Below are 16589 nucleotides of genomic sequence, written 5' to 3' on the forward strand. Positions count from 1 at the left end.
CATGGTGGCAGCATCATGCTATGGGGGTGTTTCTCAGTGGCAGGGACAGGGAGACTGGTCAGTGAAAGTGATATAATATAATTATTTGGGTACGACCCGATATGCTCGCAGTGAAAGATGCTTTATCACGCTATGAGAGGGCTTCTTCAGGATGGGTGAATTGGGAAAAGTGTTATGGTGGGGCACAGGTGTGGAGGAGGATCTCACAGGGATGCCAGTTCTACTAAGCAATGTACAGTAGGATAGGGAAGGGATTAAATGTCTAGTGTTTTTGTCGAGTGTTTTTGGGCACATCTTATTTTATGAGGAAAAACTGTGAGGGGTTAGTGGATAATGTACGTACTAGGTTGTCTAGATGGAAAAGGTTGCTACCCCTATAGAGAGAGTTGTGGTTATATAACCACTTCTGCACCATGGCACGAGCTGGCAACTTTGTATCCCCCAAGTAGCTTGGTGGAGAAGAGGATCTTGACCAATTATTTTTGGACTGGGCAGGTAAGGACTCATTGATGTCCAATACAGCGTGGCTACTTTCTGCTTGTTAGTGGTACATTGGTTCCTCTATGGGCCTGTAGGAGGATGGTAGGAGGGCTGGGTCTGGACTGGGTTACCCTTCTTTCACAGGTCACTACTAAAAGTGTGGAAGGTGTTTGACCTTAAAGAGGTGGGACCTTGGATTTTGGATGAGCCACTACTTTTTAATCTGTTCTTGCCCATAGAGACCTGGCAGTCTTCCACTGTGCTAGCAGGGCTGCTGGGAGCTGGGATCTCTAGGGCTTGTCACCTCAGAGCTCAGAGCTCAGAGCTCACGGAAGATGGCTGACAGTGGAGCAGAATGCAGCAGAGTCGGGGTCCTGGTCAGTGTGGTTGTGCCAGCGGTTCCTTGATGAATTTCAATTTCATCTTTGGAATGATTTTGTAAAAGCTGGACCCAGGAAGAAATACAAAAATGGATGAAAGAGGGAGACAATTCAACCAGGGTGGATGTCGGATCCCTGAGCATATCAGCTGATGATTGCCAGGGATGGATCAGGCATGCACAGAGGATCTTTCTCCAGTGTATCACAAGACAGAACATAATGGTATGATGTTAACGAGAACATGCGGCCAAATGAAGTAGACCGGGTCGACTTCACAGCATTACTGTACCTGTGGCTTCCAATATTTTTTTCACTGAATTGTAAACTACATCCGTGTTTGTCAATAAAACCTTTACTGCAGCATTTCTATGACATGTCCCTGTTGCATACAGTATACTGTGGTACATACTGTAAAGATTATATTGCAGATGCAATTCAGATTTTTCATGGAAGGTTTGTTAAAAGAACAAACATAAAACATTGCTACGCTATGAATCATAGGACAGAGTAATAATTAAACTAATTTCAAAAAGAAAAGAAAAACTAGAGAGCACAAAATTATATATTTCAAAGATTGACCAAAAACAGTATACAATGCATTCTTGTTGGAAGAAGACTTTTGCTGGTGTTGTATGAATTGTAAAAAAACTTCTAGTTGGGAAAGGCAAAGACAGGACAGTTGGTATTGGGTTATTTGGACCCTGTGCATGTTTTAATGGGATTAATTCATAAGCGTTTGCTCACTTTTATATTGATAAACAATATGCTTGGTTCTGTGGGACTGGGGGACTGTCTATGTTCTGTGAACAAACATTGTTGGTTTTTGCTATGGTTATGTTTTTAGTTATTTTATGACTGTGCTTTTGTGTTGTTTGTTTTGTTTCTTTGGGTTTCATGCAATTGTCTATGGTTATTATTTATTAATTTATTATTAGTTTATTTTCTCTTTTCTTCTGTGTGCATATGTGTGTGTGTGTGTGTGTGTGTCTGTGTGTGTGTGTGTGTGTGTGTGAATGTGCATGTGAGAGTGAGCGTGAGAGTGAGAGAGAGAGAGAGAGAGCATGTATTCCTTTTTACAATGTTTTAAAAATATATGTTGGCCTTACTTATTTTTCATTTCTGTTCTGTGCAATAAACGAGAACTAAAAAAAGTATTTCTCTCTCTCTCTCTCTCTCTCTCTCTCTCTCACACACACACACACACACACACACGCACACGCACACGCACACGTACCATACATGAGCAATGGTAAATCATGTAGGAAACTGGTTCTGGCTCTTTCTGCTGCAGTGTCTGCTTCACATTGAGGGTTTTCCGGCCCTTATATTCAATCCACCAACTGAGGAAATGCATTTCTTCCACCAGTCTGGGTGACAGGCATCTCACATATTATAGAGTGGGTTTAGCTAGTTCACAGATTCCCAACTCAACAACTGTCAAGTCAAGGAAAGGAGAATTGCATCAAAACATAGGTTAGGGTTATTCATCAGTTGAGTTTAGGCCCGGTTAACTCAAGGAAAGGCTTCTTTCCTTTTTTCGATTGACAATATTTCTGAAATTAGCCTTTGTTTTAGGAAAAATAGAAACTCATGACCTATAAGAATCTTTTTGAAAGAAAAAGCACAGAATTTTAAGATAATCTTACCATGTTAAAATGGGATTCTTTACTGTGGTCTGATGATGTTGTATGGATGGTTTTCAGCCACAGTTATGTTTTATGCTAAATGTTCACTGACAGATCTATTCAGCCTTCCGTTGTTATCCCAACAAGAGAAGGCATGAGCACAGCTGCAGATGGGAGCGTGAGCTTTGCCAAGAGCTAAGGAAACAGACCAGCACTGTCCTCATCCTTCCCCTTTATATTTCACTTCTGGGGCCTGATAAAGGAAGGCCGCTCTGATTCTGAGGGAGCGGTGGTTTGAATAGCTGGTGCAGCTCTTAGCCCCGCCATGTTGACGGGCTGGTGCCTTGGAGACTGCATGCTTGAATATTACTATTCAGCAGCTATTTGCGTAGTGGGTAGGGTGGACGGAGCTGAGCACGGCCTGCCTCCACTGTGTGAGAGATCGACGAAGGCCCAGGGGTTTCTCCCTGCCTCAGCGAGAGAGGCAGAGAGTGGAGGGCCTGACGCACACACTCATTATCTGGCGTGCGTCTCCCCCATGATGCAGCAGATTACTGAGGGAGAATAACAGGACTCGTCTTCTGTCTCTCTATTTTGACCGCTTTCCAGTCCCCTCCCCCTTCCCCAGCTCTGTGGGCTAAGGAATGAAGCATAAAGCTTTCCACTGCTTTTGTGGCTAGTTATTCTGGTTATTATTCTGGTTATATTCCTTCCCTTCAGTGGGGAGACAAAGCCTCCTCCAGATAAATGTGTAGGAAAAAATAGATAAGTCCTACTGTATTAGCCAATGGCAGGAGCTCTGAGTACCAAATAAGCCAGATAGGCAGCAAGAATTAAGGGGCCATGTTAGGTGAATAAACTTAATTTATTATAAGGGTTGAATTAGGGTCTGTCTCTTATTGGGAGGGGGGAGGGGTGTTTTATTAAGGGGGTGAATGAAGAACCTGTGATTTATTATGGGGTGAATCAAAGGCCTGTGTTTCATTAACAAGGTGCATTAGAGCAGAAGTGCCCTATTCAACAGTGAAAGCGCAGTAGTGAAGAAGGAAGGGGCTCTCTGGCATGGCTGTGCCTGACCTGTGCCAGGTGAACCTGCATGCCTCCAGAGCCTATCCCTTTGGATAAAGAGCCATCTGCTCTCCCCTACCTCTGCTCCTGGCCCCTTGTGCCAGGCTAAATAATCGGGGCCCTCTTAATCAGGACCCCGGGCACCTCAGCTCTCTGTCTGCGCTTGGTTGAGCTGCCCCTACCCACCAGTCTCCTGAAAAATCCCAGACATGGCCTTGGACCATCTGCCCGGGTGCCTGGGGGACAGGGTCTGGGTGTCCCTGAAGACACAATGCAGCAAAGCGGTCCATTATTGTTGGCTTTACCGTTTGTCTTTCTGAACTGAAGTGGAACTGGCATATACTTAGGGCTACTGTGGAATTTGTGAAAATGGCTGTTATGTTTTCAATATAAAGACTGGCTTTGGACTGACCAATTGATATTGATGTTTTTGTTCGCTGCCCTTTATGTTGGGTATGCAGCAGAATCTCTACCTCGCCATTGTGTTATTTCCAGTCAAATCCTTTTTTGGCCTCAGGTATACTCTCATATGGCAATTTTAGAAATTTGCTGTCAATTTAGAACTAAAAACTGAATTAAAATGGCAGGTGTTGTGGTGTCATCTCATGCTTGAAAAGGCTAGTTCACCTCAGGCACTCACACAGTAATCCTGGTGTTCAAATATGCTATAAAATGGCTGTAAGTCACTCAAGATAAAGTAAAGAATTGGCACAAGACAATAATGTTTTCTCAGTCCTCCACTCTGGCTTCTGCACAACTTTCAAACAAAAAGTACTGCAGTGACAAAGAAGCACATTGCAGAGGCCCCTTAATTGTAAACCCCTTAAAAGCAAGTAGCCCAAGCAAACCAAAATAATAACTGTGACAGGAGAGAGTACAGGGAGAGGCACACAGAAAGCTCCAGTGAATCTCCAGTGAATCTCCAGTGAAGCCCCAGTGAAAGTAATCCCTTCCAAGATGACTCGTCTATCCAAACAAGCAGTAAAACAGATTGACAGTGTGACTCATCAGTTTCAAACTCCGGCTCACAGTGGCAGAGTCACTCGAGTGCGATACCAAAGGCTTTGAGCTTCCGTCATCGGAGCCTTCCTGCTGTCTAATATCAACACCCCTCCCCAAAGTATGGCATTCTGTCCTCAGAGACACAGCCTCCAATATCAAGCAGACATATATGCATGGACCCACAAGGGGTCAAAGCGCATGAGAAGCAGTACCAGCTGACATGGTTGCTTAAAAACCCGAATACTGTGATATTAACAATCCTGGACATCCGTGACGTAGCTTTCCTTTGTGTGGAGCCAAAGGGGCACCCACTCTTTGAGAGAGCCAAGCGGGGTCCCTCTGGGACAGCTAACGTGACTGCTGGGGATTACTGGCGGAAACAACGCAGTGCGACGCGATATTCCGCTCTTTATTGGACTTTTGAGGAGGAGAGAAGAAACAACGGAAAGGTCAGCAGCTTTCATCCCCGGGAACAGCCCGCGAGAATGCGGACTTGGCACAAGAAGTGCTGGCCTGAGAGAAAAAGCCACCGGAGCGGGCGGAGAGGTCGCACTGAAAGGAGCGCCATCAACAAATGCACTTGCAAAGCGTGGGGGACGTCAGAAGCTTCCTACCAGACTGTCAGCCTTTGTTTTGAAGAACGGTTATTATTGGCCGGTTGTGCCCTGCCTTGGCGCTTTAGGCCATTGTTTCTGAATAATCTGTCAGTGAGGAGATTTTTCTCTCTGTCCTGTGCGACACTGCAAAGCTCAAACAGGCTAGATATGAAGCCCAGGACTGGAGGATGTTCCTGCTCACTGCTCCTTATACTGTGACAGCTTGGGGTGGTTTGCAGCAAACAACCCAATCCCTCAAACAAGCTGAGGACATTTATAAAACCATTATGTAAGCAATAGGGTTCACAAAAGCTGTTAATTGGGAAATTATTTTCATGAATATGATCACATCTAACCCAAAAGCAAGGTATGGCCAAATTTAGACTGAAAGCAAATTGTTTGTGATTCTGCAGTCAGGGGAGTTTGTATGGTATGAATACATCACTTGGCCAGTGTCTCACCACATGTATGAAAATCAACAGCATCACTGCTGTACGACTACACCAAATGAGGACCAATTAGAGCAATAATCAGACCCTCGGTGAGGCCTTAGTGATAACAAAAGCAACTGCCAAATTGTGTGCATGAGGATTACGATTGGACTGTGAGGTGTATTTTACTCTTCAGTCCCAATCAGCAAACTCCACACAGAAAGGCTCCAGTCAGGATTTGAAACCAGGACCTTCTTGTTGTGAGGCAACACTGCTATCCAATGTACTACATTTTATTACATCACAGTAAGGACAAATCTGAAGAGAAAAGACAAAAAGCTAAGGTCATCACTTATCGTCTTGGGCTTTAAAATAGAGTGGGTGTTGGTTTTCTACCCTTATATAGGCAGGCTTCTGCTACCTTCACCAATCATATTTTGATTATTATTATATTATTTATACAGGGATTCTATCATCTTGCCATTTTCTTAAGTTAGGAAAGAAAGTCTGAAAGCTACATTGCCAGTACTTCATCTTTGACTTGTACGTCTCTAACCATGGGCTAGACTGATTGTATGAACTCACAACTTATCCTTACATGAGCAAAGCCATATTCATTTTGCTTTTGTGAAGCCTGCTGTAGATCAGGACCATAAATCATTCAGTTTAGCCTTTTAGGAGTAGGGCTGTTACTCTGAAGTCACTACGTCTCAAATAGGCCCAGAACAACTTCAGCATTGACATTAAAAATAATTTCACCCAAGGCTCCTGTTATGCAAGATCCATTCATAGCATCCACCCCAGCTGGCTATTTCAAGGTGGTCCTCAGCTTCTGGAAAAAGTACTAAACTGTTTACACAGGCTAAAACCAGTGACCCTTTCAGACCAAAGCCAGAGAAACAAGACATTTCCTTGTATTTCTCCTGAGTGCTTTTTGACAATCTGTGCAGGTGTGGATTCATCAGACCAATCTGTGTCGCTTACAAATTTGGTTGGTCTACACTATCACGTGATTGTGTACTATAATTACGTATAGTTTCCGTTACATTAGTTAAAGGGGCAGTTCACTTTGGTAGGTTTGTAAGCATATCCACCCAACTATAGTTACTATAGCTATAGTTACCTTGCTATCACTCAGCTAGTAAGCTAACTAATGTTAGCTGGAAATAGGGCGACCACAATTCTGTGGCGATGCCAGATTTGTAAGCAACTTAAATATCCACACGGGCATCCTTTGTAAAAATCAGTGATTCGGTGAAGCACCCTATGTTGTCAGCAGGTAGTGCCAGCTCACACCTTTAGGGGGACCCATGATTCCATGGGAGAGGGTAAATGCAGTAACCGCATCCTGTCTGAAGTGGGAGTAGCACTCTGATAGGATATGAGGTTGCAGGGCTGAAAGTCCTGGATGCTCCTTCACGGCTGAATGCCATTGCACTGGAGCTCTGACCTAGTTTCTGCTGCCCTGCTATGCAACATGAATTCATCTGCTACCTCACTCTTTGGACACAGACGCCGAATGTTATAATCTTAATGCAGGCCGAGACTGGGGCTGCTTACGACCATAAAGCAGGTCTGATTATAGGAACCGCTTTGAGCGAAAGAGGTAACAGCATGACTTTTATTTCGCAGCATAGCATGAGAGGGGAAATGACTGTCTCATGAATATGATACCTGTAGCCTCTTCTATATTGTCCAGGCCTGTGCTTATGCTGTTATTGCACTAATTCCCCTAGCCTAGCTATGCAGATGCGGTGTGGGAACTGGGTTCACACCTGTTCTTGTGGTTTAAACTTGCCCCATGAATTAAAAATGTTGTTTTTTCCTTTTCTTGTGAAGCAAGGGTTGAATTTTTACTTCCGGAACCAGTGCGTTGCCTCTGTATTTTCTGACCTCCTTTCCAAGTACCTACTTGAAGACTCGGGGGAACTCCACCTACCCCAATTTCACAAGAAGCAGTCATCTGACATCACATAACAATGGCAGCAACCATGGAGGTGCCCTTTGTAAATAATAAACCATCAACTAAAAGGCAATGTAAATAATTTCTCCAGCATTACATTAAAATCTAAATCAAAATACATTGCCAATGTTATTAGTTAGCTGGTTAGGGCAAATAATCTATAAAATTTATCTTCTCCTCACAAATGTTATTTTAGAAAATAGTAAAAAATACCAAAAGACATGTGAAAGATTTATAGCTGAAAAAAATTGACCGTTCAGGTTTTCTTTGGTTGTTAAATCAGCTTGGGTTTTTACATTGAAGTCAATGGGCAAAAATGTGGTGCTCAGCAGCCATACTTCTGGGTACCTCACTCCTTAGGTTGGCCAAGGGCATGCTTTCCTGTCTAGTTATATATGAATGTCTATGGGTAAATTATGAACTTGGGCAGTTGCCAAACGAGGGCGCAACAATTTATTTGGGAAATAAAAACATCTCTAGTTTTGTCTGTGTGCTAGAGAGAAAAAATTTGACCTTGGAAGAAATAAGGAAAAAAAACAAAACAATATGTAGCCTGGAATGAACATCAGTATCAAATATTTTGAATTAGCTGTCAAACCTGAATGGGGAACTGGGCTTTTTGAGTGAAAATATAGCTATCATGAGGGGACGACCTCAATTGGCAAAACTAATAGCTCGTAAGCTGGCCCCTTGGGTTATACAAATGCCACATAAATACCACCAGTTTTTCACAGTCAGCCATGTTTATTGTATACCTTTGGCGTTGTGCACTTGAAGGTCGGAAGTTGGAAATTTCACCTGGGATATTCCAACCTCTGACTCTGAATGGAATGTAGCATATGTGACCCATTCTATCATAGTCAGTCATAAGTCACGACAGCCAATTTCACATAAATCGATGTGTATGTAAAATTTTTGGCTGTTTTAGGCTTTCATCTTCATTTTGTAGAGCAATATCTTGGCTTTCATAATCTGCATGACTTAATGCAAAATTCTGAGTAAAAATATAAACTATAATTTTCAAAAAAACAGTGGCAAGATATTCAGCGTTACAACTCAAAAAAAGTGTTTCAGGATCTATTACCCCTTTAAGTTTAAAAAATGCAAAAGCTCAGCACACCCTAAGCCCCAGCTTGTCATTACATTATTATTATTGGCATTTTGGCAGATGCTCTCATCCAGAGCAATGTACAGTTGATTAGAGTAAGCAGGAGACAATCCACCCCTGGAGCAATGCAGGGTTAAGGGCCTTGCTCAAGGGCCCAACGGCTGTGCGGATCTTATTGTGGCTACACCAGGATTAGAACCACCAACCTAGCTTGTCCCAGTTAGCTGGGGTCTGTCATTTGGACCCTGAACTGCAATAATTATTTAGTTGACTTAAAAAAAGAAATGCTAATACAGCAAATGTGAATGAGCGGACCATACTGCGTGAAAATGGGGAAAATTCTGAAAGGATTAGATGCTACTTTACAACAGGTCATCGTTATGGCCCATGTGGCTGTTCTTTGTTCATCTGTACAGTGGCCAGTAGCAAAATGGGCTCCATATTGCATTTTAAGTAGACTCATACAAAAATGAACTACGTCTTTCCGTGAATAGGCAATAGTCCACACACGTGAAGGAGTCTGATCAACCAACTGACCGGGAGTCACAAATTCTAATTCTTTATCACACGTGCAAAATTAAGGTGTGCGGATAAGATGGGGGGTAACCACTGGAGCTGCAATCAATGAGCACTTTATTAGGAACATTATACTAATATACCCTTTGCTCTCTCTCAATTCAAGTGATGAATGATTGGTATTAACAGGCCCAAAGTGTGCTAAGAACCCCCACCCCCACACCAATACACCACCATCACTAGCCTGGGCTACCATCTGTATGCCTCAACAGAAATCAAGATTCATCAGACCAGGCTACATTTTTTTAACTGTCCAACTGTCCCCCTACTCGACCCAGCTCCTGGTCCAAGCGATGGTTCTGTCCCGCCTGGACTACTGCAATTCCCTCTTGGCTGGCCTCCCAGCGTCTGCCATCAGACCCCTCCAACTCATCCAGAATGCAGCAGCTCGTCTGGTCTTCAACCTTCCCAAATACTCACACGTCACCCCCCTGCTTACTTCCCTCCACTGGCTGCCTGTCATGGCTCGCATCAAATTCAAAACATTGGTGCTAGCCTTCCAAGCAGTTAAAGGGTCTTCCCCAGCTTATCTGCAAAAAATCATCAGACCCTACACCCCTGCCAGACCTCTTCGTTCAGCCTCCACAGGCCGCTTGGCACCTCCCCCTCTCAGAACCTCCACCTCACGCTCACGACTACTGTCTGTTCTGGCTCCACGGTGGTGGAACGAACTCCCCGTTGAGGTCAGAACTATAGAATCCCTCCCCACCTTCAAGCGCAAGCTGAAGACACACCTCTTCAAACAGCACCTCTCCCCATCCCTCCCTACCTCCCTGTGAACCTTAATTGTTGTCTCTGTGACTTGTGTATCAGTATTTTAGTTGGCTAGGTAAGCAGTGTTTGGATAGTTAACTTTGGTGACTTTTGCTCTGTTTGTTTGTTTGTTCAAAAAAAAAAAAAAAAAAAAAATTGCCCTTGTCCTTATCTTTGTTGTACAGGTAGCAGTTGAAATTGTACTTACCTCTAGGGTCTTTCAGCGAACTTATCCCTGGTTATGGGTATGCACTTTGTTGTACGTCGCTCTGGATAAGAGCGTCTGCCAAATGCCAATAATGTAATGTAATGTAATGTAATGGTGAGACTGTGCCCACTGCAGCCTCAGCTTTCTGCTCTTGGCTGACAGAAATGCAACCCGATTGAGGTCTTCTGCTGTTGTAGCCCATCCACCTCAAGGTTTGACATGTTGTGCATTCTTAGATGCTTTTCTGCTCACCACCATTGTACAGAGTGGTTATCTGAGTTACTGTAGCCTTTCTGTCCTACTACTAACCTACTAGAATAGGCTTCTATGTATTATATATTACTCTATTTCCGTTCTAAACTTGCAGCTAGTAAATTGTTTTCACAGACCAAATCCTTTGTTGTGACGGTTCCTCATAAGCGACATCGTCCAACCTGAAAATCGCCCTTGCATTCACCTGTTCTGCAGGCATGCATCCTGTTGAGAATTCCCAGTGGAATGTCGTTACTACACGCCCCCTCTAAGAAACCGAAAGGAAAATTAGGTGTGCCCATCGCACTGAAAATTCGAGACAAATGGTTCTATGTTTCCATACTAACCCGCATCAGTATACACATTTTAAGAGTAGGCTATACTGTAAAGATGCTAGCCTACATAAAGAAGTACTGCAACTGTATAACACATTTCAATTTCATTGCATTCCTATTGTTCTAGCTAACGAGGCTATGCATTGCATGTTTAGGCAGAGTCCGTGTTTAAAAGGAAAAAGCTGTTGGCTTCGTTTCGTTTCGTTTGTCTTGTTTTTGGGTAATTACAATATTTTAGGTGTCGCCAATATTGATGTATCATAGCAACAACATTGCTTTAACTCCTTCTGCAACACAGTGTCAAATTAGCACGTAGACTTAATTAAATTCATAACGCATCCATAGACAATTAGACCACGAATTGTAGCCCACACCCAAAGCGACTTTCACCAAACAAAGCCTACCATGCACGTACAAATATTAGCCTACGGAATCGTTTCAGCTAAAAAATGGAAACGATGCTGCGAACCGCTACAGAAACATGCTTGGGTGTAGCCAACCGCTGCAGAAGCTGTAGTCCGCATCAGCACCATTCTTCGCGGAAAGCAAATCTGGCGAAATGGTCATTTTTCGCCGCGTTAAAGAAATCGGTTTTTCAATTGTGCATAATCACGGCGGTTTACAGTTTACCCACTGGAATGTATACAGCGATTTAAGCGACGCGTAAAAAAACCGTCTTTCATGAATGCAGAGCCAGAGAAAGGTCCAGAATAGGGTAATGTGTTCCTGCAGAGCACATTATTACTTTCTACGTCCCTCGGCTTAACATAGCCTGCGTTCCGCTTTCTTACGCCACAGTCATTACAATGGAATGATTATTTTTGTTGAAATATTAAAAATATTATAAATTGCATGCGTAGAAATATATTTCACATGAAAGCTACTGACTGGGAATGTGCCATCGAGAACGTTTGTCTGAAGGTTGGGTTTGTCAATTTCCTCCGAACGTTCGCTAGCTTTCAATCCATGAAAAACTGTCATAGCCTAAAAATGAATTTGAGTACAGCAACAGCATTTGCAAACGCAGAGAAAAAGGAGTAGGCTACTGCATTGCAACATGATAATTATAAAATATAGATATTATAGACATTTTAAGCTGTTGTTATATCTAGTTCCGATATACATAGATATGCAGGCCCAACCTTCCCACTGAATGGGAAAATATAGGCTATACTGCACATGACAAGTACGAACGCCGACTTTAAATTCTGACAGCATTATCGAGGCTAAAAACATGACATTTATCTCATTAATCTGCTGCATGTGTTAAGCAAACATATAATATGCTTAATCGGAATTTACATTTCGATCATGGCAATGAAATTGTCTTTACATACCTGTGTGGTGGACAGTGTTATTGTCTCTACAGCTGCAGTCACTCACTGAAGAACCAGCCGAAATATGCAGTTCGTTTGGAGACGGGACGAGGGCGCTATACAACAGAGCCGGACCGACGGAAGGGGTCTGTTGGACGTAAATATGTTCATTTTGTATTAATTTAGTATTTTTGTATTACCTTAACCCTCTTCTGAACACATTTTGGTTTCACATTGAAAAATTATTCTAATCTACTTCTTGGATTATGTAGGACCGCTGATAATGTATACATGGTCATATATTTTACTTTCACCCCCCAGGCCCAAATATTTTGTTGCCTCAGGGCAATATTGTGCCATCAGGGTAGGCTACTAATGCACCAAGAAAAGTAATGTTTTTCCTGAACATGTATTTAATGAAATTAAAAAGGACAATATTAATTCTAAAATTTGTTAAGAACATATTATAATATGTAGAAGGTTCTAGAACAACACAGCTATTGTTTAAAATATTGAATGTATACTCAGCGGTCACTTTATTAAGTATACCTGCTTGATAATGCAAATAACCTGCTCCCCCAAACAGCAAATCATATGGTGCAACTCAATATATAAAGCAAGATATAAAGCAATTCATCAAACAAACAAAAAAATGTTTTAACTGAAATGTTTGCATTTGCTGAAAGCCTCAAAAGACAGGAAATTAAATTGATCAGCCTGCTGTCCTGCTCAAGGTATCCTGGCAATTTTGCATATTAAAGTTAGAGGCAATATACTTATTTTGCACTTTTCTACTGCATGCTTTATTTCCAACATGTCCATGTGTCCTATTTGAGACTATATATCTTGTACCACTCTTTCAACATAGCTTGCCCACAAACTGTGTTGGTACGTAGACTTTCAGCATCCCCAGTGTTTTTGCCTTTTGTTAACCTCTGTGCTTTCTGTAGTCTGTCTGTCTACCCATTCATTCCCTGTCATTAGTTTCACCTGTGTTCCACTTCTTGATTGTTACTCACCTGATTCTTGTTGCCTCTCATTATCTCCCAATATATATCTGTCTGTTTTGTTTGTTCAGGGCTACTTCATCTTTCTGTTATTCTGTTCCCTATCCCAGTTCTAGCTTCCCCTACCCTGTGTCTGTGCCCTGGTTAATTCTATCTGGTTCTGCTCTCTTGGATTTTCTAGTTTTTGGATTATCTGCCTGGTTTTGGACTGTTTGGCTTTTGTTTTTGTACTGTCACTGGTTTGGTCTGTCTCCTGGTTTTTGAACTCTGCCTGTATTTGCCGATTACTCTTTGAATGATCCCGTATGTACCTTTCTGCCTTGATTTCGACCATTGCCTGTATCTGGATTGCATTTTGGATCTGGCACCTGAGTCTGCATTTTGGATCTGCTTTTCACATTACCCCTGAGTCTACTCTTGGTTCCTCTGTCCAGAGACCTGACAGGCACTGGGTGAGTCAACATGTCAGTGAGCCTTTTTCAATGATTGGAAGGGATTTACAATCGTCTTATAGCAATTTTTAACACAAAAAATTGTACATTTGAACATGATACATTTCTTAAAATGTTAAAGCAAGATTACTTTTTATTTACAGTTTTAAAATAATTAAAAAAGAAAAAGGCCCTGTGCAAAAGTTTGGGACCCCTGACTGTTACTCTGGGAACTAGAACAGCTTGTAAACACTTCCTGTAGCCAGCTAAGAATCTTTCAATTCTCGCTTTTTTTCCCCCATTCTTCCTGGCAAAACACCTCTCGCTCAGGAATATTCTTCAACCTCCTTACATTTATGGCATGTTTGAGATCTCTTCACAGATTTTCAATAATATTCAAGTCTGGGGACTGTGGTGACCATTCCAAAACCATGATTTGTCTTTCCTGGGGGTACTTCACGGTTGATTTGGATCATTGTCTTGCTGGAATAACCAACTTCTCTTCAACACCAATGTTTAGACTGACCTTTAAATGTTAGCCTCTAGAATTTCTCAATATTTGCTGGAATCCATTCTTCCTTCCACTCGCACTGTATTTCCTGTGCCCCCAGCTGCCACACAACCCCAAAGCATAATGGATCCACCTCCATGCTTCACAGTTCAGGGTGTTCTTCTCGATAAAGGTTTCACCCTTTTTCCTCCAAACATACCTTCTTTGGTGGTGGCCAAAAAGTTCAATTTTGGTTTTGTCAGTCCAAAGCACATTCCAAAAGGCTTCAGGCTTCTTCAGATGCTTAATTTTGTGTTGAGGGCATTCTTTCTGGCAACTCGGCCATGTAGGTCTTTGTTGTTTAAAGTATGTTGGATTGTTGTCCTGTGAATAGCTAGACTTGTGTTTGCTACTCTTTTTTGCAGCTCTTTTGCACTGATGTGCGGGTCCTTCTGAGCATTTCTCACAGGTTTACAGCTTTTGCCCCCAGAACAGCCTGAATTCTTCATGGCATGGATTCTACAAGTTGCCGGAAACATTCCTGAGGGATTATGGTCCACTCTGGCTCAATAGCATCATGCAGTTCCTGTGGATCTTTTGGCTACTCATTCACACTGTAAACCTTCCTTTTCCACCTCATGCCAAAAGTAGTTTATTAGAGATCTGGGGACTGTGCAGGCTATTCCAGTTAACTGAAGTCATGGTTCATGGAACCAGCAGGAGATGATGTGTACATTGTGACATGGTGCATTATCCTGCTGATCAGATCAAGTATCCATTTAGGAAAATGGTAGACTGTGGCAATTTGAAATGATGCTCAATTGTTATTAAGGGGCATAATTTGCTAAGTGCCGGTATTAGCCTTTTTAATATTCTCCATGCTCTATTTTGTGTTTTTCAATATTGAAAATTAGCCTTATTATACAAATCCTTATATGCTTGTTTTGCCTATTAAAGAAACTATTGTAGCCTATGAAGTCAATTTTTGCACATGAAAAGATATTGCCAGATAGTTCCTGCATTTTTAAAAAGTTTTCGGCCAATATAAATCTTTCATATGTTAGCTTAAATGCAGATTTGTAAATAATTGTATTTAATAATTTATCACGGATTAGAAAAACAGGACTCAGTAGCAAAACCCAGGAGTATCGTTCAGTCTTCATTGAAAACTTGGCAGTTTAAACAGGTGGAGGTCGATAGCCAGCAAACAGAATCAGCAGGGGATAGGCAGTTCGTAAGTGTTCGTAAGTGTCCAGGCAGAGGATCAATACACCAGAAAACAGAGATAGCAGGAGTAATCCAAAATGAAGTAATAGTAACAGGTGAAGGGTTGATAACAAGCAGGCAGGACAAACAAAAACAGAATCCAGAGACCAAAGTCGGAAAGCCAAAATGGGTCGATACATAACTGTTCAAAACAAGGCAGAAGGATAAAGTGAGAGGCGGAAGTCGAAAACAAAACAGGTCGTAATGGGTATCAATCAGAATATAACGCTGGAGAGTATGGTTGGGACACAATCTGGCCATGAGTTTGACAAACAGTGGGGTTTAAATACACAGGTAACAAGAGGGAAATGGCAATCAGGTGTGGGGAAACAATCAGGAAGTGAAACAGGCGAAACGAATGAATGAAGTGACTAAACTGACAGACACACTACCGTGTGCACAACAATGAACAATGAACGGAAAATGCTAAGCACTTAGACAAGCAGATAACAAAAAACACAGAACCTGACATAACTTAATGGACATGACAATTTCTGTCATGATGTCCAGTGAAGTGGTTGTGCTGGCTGTCCCATAAACACTGTCATGCTGATGCTCCGCTTCTGACCGGGGGCAGCAGTGTCCAGATATGTCATTATCAGTCTTCATATACACTCACTTTATCAGGTACCGGTGTACACCAGCTTGTTAATGCAAACATTTAATCAGCCAATCATGTGGCAGCAACTAAATACATAAAAGCATGTGGTAATGTGATCTTTGACCATGGAATAATTGTTGATGCCAGACAGGGTGGTTTGAGTATCTCAGAAATGGCTGATCTCCTGGTATTTTCACACATAACAGTCTCGAGAGTTTGCAGAAAATGGTGCAAAAAACTTAAAACATCCAGTGAGCAGCAGTTCTGCAGGCAAAAACCCCTTGTTAATGAGATGAGAGAGGTCAGAGGAGAAGGGCCAGACTGGTCAAAGCTGTCAGGAAGGTGACAGTAATGCAAATAACCAGTCTAATAAATACCTAATAAAGTGCTCACTGAGTGAATGTCTGGCTGTTGATTCACTGAAGACATACTAGATTTAAAGCAATATTCAGCTCAAATTAATTAAATTGTCCCCAAACACTTGCACCTGCTCTTGGCAATAGTGCTTCTGTTCATTTAGCCAATGCGATAAAAGACTGCCGATTTGTTTGCAGTATGAAGCCATATAATGTTGAAACAGTTTTTTTCCCAGCATGCTCAATGCTTTCTGGGAAATCTGCCCAGAACATCTGCCGTTCAGTTTCCTCCCTGAACAAGATCTGGATTTGACTTGTACAGAAGTTCACTATCACCAGCTGGCT

At 42.1% G+C, this 16589-nt stretch overlaps 1 protein-coding gene across 1 annotated transcript in view; it reads right to left on the minus strand.

The window, feature by feature from the left end:
- mapta (microtubule-associated protein tau a) overlaps window positions 1-12166 on the minus strand; it is a 50476-nt gene extending 38310 nt beyond the window's left edge. The window contains exon 1 of the mRNA XM_061231365.1: window positions 12115-12166. The gene's annotated coding sequence lies outside the window, so the exon portion shown is untranslated. The remainder of the gene's footprint in view (window positions 1-12114) is intronic.
- Between the last annotated feature and the right edge of the window lie 4423 nt (window positions 12167-16589).

This window comes from Conger conger, chromosome 2, assembly GCF_963514075.1.
Source record: "Conger conger chromosome 2, fConCon1.1, whole genome shotgun sequence".
In the NCBI taxonomy this organism is placed as follows: domain Eukaryota; kingdom Metazoa; phylum Chordata; class Actinopteri; order Anguilliformes; family Congridae; genus Conger; species Conger conger.